Source organism: Chiloscyllium plagiosum, unplaced genomic scaffold, assembly GCF_037043375.1.
Source record: "Chiloscyllium plagiosum isolate Xiang-an unplaced genomic scaffold, Cpla_swu_hap1 HiC_scaffold_3, whole genome shotgun sequence".
In the NCBI taxonomy this organism is placed as follows: Eukaryota; Metazoa; Chordata; class Chondrichthyes; order Orectolobiformes; family Hemiscylliidae; genus Chiloscyllium; species Chiloscyllium plagiosum.
This window is the reverse complement of record NW_028270141.1, coordinates 134,487,274-134,494,189: the sequence shown is the minus strand read 5'-3', so window position 1 is coordinate 134,494,189 and position 6,916 is coordinate 134,487,274. Positions and strand designations below refer to the sequence as shown.

The window sequence follows — 6,916 nt, the reverse complement described above, 5'->3', positions numbered from 1 at the left end:
ACACATTTTCAGTACAGACCAAATGGGATTAGTGTAGTTTGGTGTTTGTTGGTTAGTATAGACATGGTGGGCTGAAGGGCCTGTTTCTATGATATATGATTCTATGAGTAGGTCAAGAACTAATGAGAGGCCCTTTTTCTACCACGTGGATTAAGGACTTCGACACAAACATTCACAGTACTACAACATTGAGAACCTTAAGATTGGTCCATATTTTGCAAAATGAGCATCATAAAGGACGACTACATGAAAATATTGATAGTTGACCATAGGAAATCCCTTACCTCCTGATATTGTTCAAACAAATGCACCGCACCGCTTCAATCATAAAAGATACAGCTTATTCTTAAAGGTCCAAAGAAAAAGCCAATTACTGTGGATGCTGGAAATAAATAGAATGCTGTCAAAACCTAGCAGGTCAGGCAGCATCTGTGGAGAGAAAAACAATTAATATTGAATCCGGTGTGACTCTTCTTCAGAGCCAAAATTTGCAAAGAGCAATCAAGAAAGCAAGACCTGGATACTGACCTGGACACTGATGGGCTGCAGATAATAACAGTTTCAGTATCCCTACTTCTTCAAGGAGGAGATGGGGAAAGGAAGAACCATTAAGTCAAGTCCTAAATTTAAAAACAATCAATCAATGAAAGAATGATTAATACCTGAAAAACGACTGGGCAAATAAAGTAAAATAAAAACCATTATTAGAAAAAGTTCTAGCGTAAATGCATTACTGCACTCTTCCAGCATTCATTACAGAAAGTGAAAGGCTTAATGTGATTTACTACAACTTAAAGCATGATCAAAATAAGAGTTCCAGCTACAACTGAAAGCTAAATATTTTGAATATTGACTTGCTTTAATCACTCTTAACGTAAGTGATCAGAGGAAAATGAGACTGAAAATGTTTGAAAATTTCTACAGCATTTATCTGAGCAAAAGTGTAATGTTTTGTAATTACTGCACTATGCTATGCCACATGAAGAAATTTAGGAAAAGATTCTTGACCTTGATTTTAATTCTCCTCACCTAGCAGGGCAAGTTCAGCAAGGGTGAGATAGGATGAAAGTCTTGATATCCTCTCTTCTGCCTTAATCTTATCAATTCAATGTTAAAGTGCAGGTGAAAAGGACAATTGTCCCAAACCCACAGGGATCCTGTTGAACCAAGCAAGTCATAATTCAATGACATCATCAGGACTGAACGAGGGACTTGATTAAAGAGGGGGGGGGGTAATATTAGTTAGGCCCCCAAGTCAAACCTGCTTGAATTAAGCTGCATTTGAGGTCCATTAATTAAAAATTATCATAGCCATAAGGCTCTTTTAGGTCACAAAAGAATTGTTGATTTACTCCACTGATTTAGGCATGCACACTTAGTGTTGTATGAAAGAAGATACAGTTAGCACCTCACCCCGCCCCCAAAATACCCCTTGATAAGGTTGGATGACATTACGACACACAAATGAAGGGCCCTCTTGTGCAGCAGAGGTAGTGTCCCTACCAATGGACTGGGGGGGGGGTTACATTTTCAAGTCCCAACTGCATCATTAGTGTGTAATAACACATCAATTAGGAAAAATAGGTTAGATAGAAAAAGTGTTTTACCTTCATCCAGTTTCTCACAACTGGGCTCACTCTCCACTATCACCACTTAACCTAGCCACCTGGCACTGTTTCTACAGTTCCTTCTGCTGCAATTTGCCACTCCCTACATCTTGCCAGTCAGTAATACATCAGTTTTGGAGATGCATATACTTAAATCAGGATTTAAAATTGCTCCACTGAGTTTACTACTTATTCAGTCCCAACCATGCATATTCCACCCTAAATTAAAAATAGGCCTGCTCTTCCTTTGGAGAAAAATTGGTAAATATTTAGAAGTACTAGAAAGTGGAACAGGACAGTGGAATAAGTTTTGGGCTGCTCAGCAAAGGACTAACGGAGACACAAAGAGCTAGCTAGAATTTAAAGCTACCACTTCTTTTAGTCACTCATGCAAATTATTGGAAGTTTATAGCTGCCACTGAGGTAGTGGTGGTCAGTTAATCTTTTGAACAGTATGCTGTAGGTGCACCCCATGTGCTGTTAAACTAGGGTTTTGACCCAGTGACTGTGAAAGAACGGATTCAGTTCCAAATCAGAACTGTGCACTTCTTGGAGAACTCCACAGCTGTTCCTGTGTACTGCTGCCTTTGTCTATATAGCTAGTGAAGGTCATGGGTTGGTAAGGTACAGTCAAGCGAGACTTAGTAAAATGCTGTAGTGAATTCTAGATGTAAGCACCACAGAGTGAGTGCTTAAGGTTGTGAATGTGATGTTGACCAGGCAAGCTGCTTTGTCCAGCATGATGTTGAGTTCTCAGTTGTTGTTTATACTGCACTCAGAGGCGACTGGAATGGTGCAACATGTTCCTGACAAGCCTTCCAGATGATAGACAAGGTTTGGGGAGTCAAAAAGTTAGTCAGTTGCTGAAAAATTACCAACATTTGGTGAACTGTTGCAGCACTACTATTTATCTAAGATGGTGGTAGCAGAGTAGGCAGCATCGGAGTTCCTCAGGCCAGGGCTCGTCCATTCTGTCTGCTTTTTCTTTCTTTTCGCGTTCATCCTCTCTTTAATCTATTTACTGCTGTTGAAAACTGTAGCTTGGAGTAGCAGTGCAGGGCAGGCCGAAGGCATGGAGCGGAACAGACTGCAGGCCCGAGTGACGTGGGGACAGCCAGCAGGCTGGGTGGCCCGAGCTGAGCAGGGACGGCCAGCGGGCTGCAGTCCCAAGTGGAGAGGGGACAGTTTTGGACTGGGGAACCAGTGCAGATGGTCAGTGGTGTGAGAGCTCGGTCTGGCTATGTTTGGAAGCCCCTTGTGCTGATCTGCTATAGGCCCTTCATAGAAAGACTGTAATGTTTATCTTCTTAACTTGCAAATTTTTCTAACCTACACTATGAATAACGGTAAGGTAATGTAAATTTTTCCTTTATTTCCCCCTTTATTTCTCTATTTTCTTTTGGAAGATCTGTACCTAGGTACTTTGTGGGGCGATATTGTAAACTTTTCACTGTACTCTTATACTAGAGTACAAGTGACAATTAAGGATATTTTATTCTATATGGCTGGTCAAAAGCTTCTGGTTAATGTTAACCACTTTTATGGTGATAGTGAGGATTTCAGCATTGCTAAAGCTGTTGAATGTCAAGGAGAGATGGTTAGACTGTAACTTGTTGGAAATGAACATTATTTGACACTTGTGTAATGCAAATATGACTTGCCATTTGTCATCCCAAGCCTGGATACTACCCAGGTCTTGCTGTATTTGGACACAGACACAGTGTGAGGAGTCTCAAATGGTGCTGAACAAAAATTGTCAGCAAACATCTCCAATTGACCTTATGGTGGAGGGAAGGTCATTGATGCAGCTAAAGATAATTGGGCCTACAATACTACTCTAGCTTTGTGGTATCTTGTGGTGAGTAGTAGTATCCCTACCATTAAACCAGGAGATTGGACTTCAAACCTGCCTGTTCCAGAGGTACCATAACATGTATGAACATGTTGATTAAAAACATCATAGTCATAGATATATTACAGCAATACAAACAGACCCTTCGGTCCAACTCATCCATGCTGACCAGATATCCCAACCAAATCTATCTATTCTGATATTAGCACCAACAGGATCCAAAAACATTCGCTGGATTCCTGTTGGGAAAAGGGGGGTACTCTGACTTCATATTGTCCTCACCTCTGGGCCAAGAGGCCTGGGTTCAAATCCCACCTGCTCCAGAAGTGTTCAAACACATCTCTGAACAGGCTGATTAGAAAATATCTATTTTGGCTTAGTTGGGTGATGTGGTAGTGTCCCTAATTCTGAGCTACCACCTGCTCTAGACATTAGCACAAACACTCTCCTTCTCAACCTCTCCCCTCATGTAAGGCCCGGTGGCTCTCTGGTTAATGAGAGAGCAGACTGGCTCAAGGGCTCCGAACTAAGAGACCCAGATTCAAATCCCCACCTGCCGAAGAGTTAATAACATCTTTAACCAGGTTGATTAATGATATCTATCCTGGCTTAGTAAGCATCAAACTTTCAATCTGAGGTCCAGGGTTCAAGTCCCTGTCTGGGTGTTATTTAGGTTCAGTGGTGCAATAGTAGTGTCCCTACCTGGGAGCCAGAAGGACTGGGTTCAGATCCCACCTGTTTCAGAGGTGTACCTTAACCTCCCTGGACAGCTTGATCAGAAAATATCTATCTTGATTTAGTGGGTTTTTGTGTTGCCATGATAGTGTCTCTATCAATGACCAGGAGGCAAACATTCAAATCCTACCTGCATCAGAAATGTCTGAATAGTTTGCTTAGAAAGAACCTTGACTCTTGTTACACAGTTATAATGTCCTTACCTCTGAGCCAAGGTGGCCTGGATACAAGTCCCAACTGCTCCAGATATAACATTTTTGTGATAACATCTCTATACAGGCTGTTTAAGAAAATGTTCACCCTTTAAACTGGGGCCTCCTGTGGTGCAGTGGTAGCATTCCATCCTCTGAGCCAGGACACCTGGGTCCAAGTCCTGTGTGTGCGTCATACAATTTTGAGCAGGTTGATAAAATAATCACCGAATCAAAACTCCAATTTGGATTTTGCTACAATTCCTTGATGCCACACAAGCCATGTAGTGCCTTGATGTCAAGGGTGGTCACTCTTACCTCACTTTCTGAATTCAATTATGTTATTTAATATTGGACTAAAAAGTGTAAAGGCAATAGCTAAGTGTCAGAGGCAGAACACAAACTGTACATTAGAAAGCAGGTTACTGTCAGATAAGTGCTACTCCACAGATTTGTTAAGAACAGAAAGAGGCCATTTAGTCCATCATGTCATCGCATATTACTTCATAGCACTGTTGATGATCCCTTCTTTACTTTGCTGATGACCAACAGTGCAAGGTGGTAATTTCATCAAATTGGATTTGGTTCTCCAGGGCATTAACTTGAATCTTCTGCTAGGAGCATCACCAGTGCACCAAAGCCCATTATTCTTTAAACACCACACACTGGAGCTCCAACCCCATGTTAATTTCTTAAGAGAACATTTCTCAACCATTTCTTTCAACTCAGGTTGACCATCCACCACACAGAACCATTTCACAATACTTTCTTAACACCTGTTGAACAAAAAACTGGAAAACACGTGCATACTATTTTGTTCTGCAATCCAATCCAGTTTTGCAACACAAAACTGTGTCCCATTGACAAATCCACAACTTACAAACCCCACCCCCAGCCCAAATTGCAAGGAAGAGTTGTTGCTAGAAAGATTCCACTGGTGGTTCATTCCTTTAGGACACCCAAATCAAACCAAACAAAAAGATCTAAACTATACAACAGTTGTAGCTCTTCTTGACAAGCTGTCAGCAAATGGCGCCTCTTTTAAGTAGAGTCCTCAACTCTCTCCCATTTTGAACTTGAAACGAAGCTTAACCGTCGAACATAACTTTGGATTCATGTTTGATGTTCTTTGGTGGTATTTATCTTACCTAAAGAGAGCACATTAGCCAATAAGTCACCTTCAATCCCCGGCTCTCCTGGGTGAAGGGGGGGGAGGAGGAGATCCTTTGCTCGCGCTGCTAGCCTCGTGCCACAGAACGCGCTACAAACCCCCTCGCGCCCCGCCCTTTACGGCCTCCTTCCGAGAAATAGGCCACTCGCCTCCCATTGGCTCTGAGCTCGGCGGAGACGGACCAATCCCTCCCGTCCCGTCCGACCCTGCGCCGGCGCGTCGCGCGTGAGAAATCAAACCGATCATTTTGGAATGTGTCGCATGCGGCTTTTAAATGGTGAAGGGGGAAGGGCGTGAGGGGGCTCGGAGCGGTGAGGGGACAAGCGAAAGAACAAGGGATGGGATTGTGGGTCATTGGTTACCGCTGCAGCCTCACACGTAGCCTGACATTTTTGAGGACATTTTAGTGTATGAAAATTGTTTTTGCAGCAAAGGCTAACAGGTCTGTGACACACATTAGTCATCTTTGAGAGCACATAATGATCTCAATTCACATTCTCTTCCAAGGCCCAGCTGGTAGCTTCGACCTCTATTGTTCAGCACTCCAATTCCAGGAAGCAAGGCAAAGGCTGTGTTTTCTTTCTTAAGCTTCACATATCTTCTCGCATGCTAGCTAAAACCAAACCTTGGAGAATGGTGCAGCCATTCTGCTGAAGCTCTGAGGAGCTTTCTGCCTCTGGCTGTTTCAGGTCCACTGGAAAATCAACATGTGCTGGAATGCCTAGCTCATAAAATTTAAAATCTTTATACTTACTAATTGTATCTCTCAAATTGATGATACTAGTATTATGAAGTGTCCTAGTTTGGTATTTATCCACCAAAAGCTACCAGCAAGAAAGACATATAACATAAAGTTAATAATTACTGTAGTAGGAAAGAGCAAGGGAACAGGATGAATTCAAAAGGCCAGAGAGCCAGTACAAAAACGATGGCCTTTTGCACTGTATGTCTCCATAATGAGGGCTTAGGCATCCAGGATTCAAAAGGCAAATTGTGACAGCTAAGGAGTTGCAGGATGGATATCCCTCCTTTAGAACATACTGTTCAAAGACTTGTATTATTTATGATTGAAACAGCAAGCTATGTTTTGACTAATTTAGTTGTGTCACTTAACTTAAAGTAGGCTTAGTTATCAATTTAGAATGGAAGCAGGGTAAGTTTTCTTTATGAATGCATCATTAATTTATTTAGATCAAGTCTACACACAACATTCCACAACAACGTTGACAACAAAATTGGCAACAATGCATATCCACAAATTGTCATGCTTTGGGAAGCGGGCACCTTAACATTCTTCCATTGATGATTGCTTGTCTTGTTTGGAATTTAACTCTTTCTACCACAATGGGGAGGTGAATGT

At 42.0% G+C, this 6,916-nt stretch overlaps 1 long non-coding RNA gene across 1 annotated transcript; it reads right to left on the bottom strand.

Annotated features, from left to right (window-relative positions):
- Positions 1 to 300: 300 nt before the first annotated feature.
- LOC148151351 (uncharacterized) lies at positions 301 to 5,597 on the bottom strand. Its single transcript, XR_015752010.1, has 3 exons — positions 5,534 to 5,597; positions 529 to 620; positions 301 to 429 (listed from the first exon to the last, which is right to left on the bottom strand). It is a non-coding gene; the product is annotated as an uncharacterized LOC148151351 (long non-coding RNA).
- Positions 5,598 to 6,916: the final 1,319 nt, after the last annotated feature.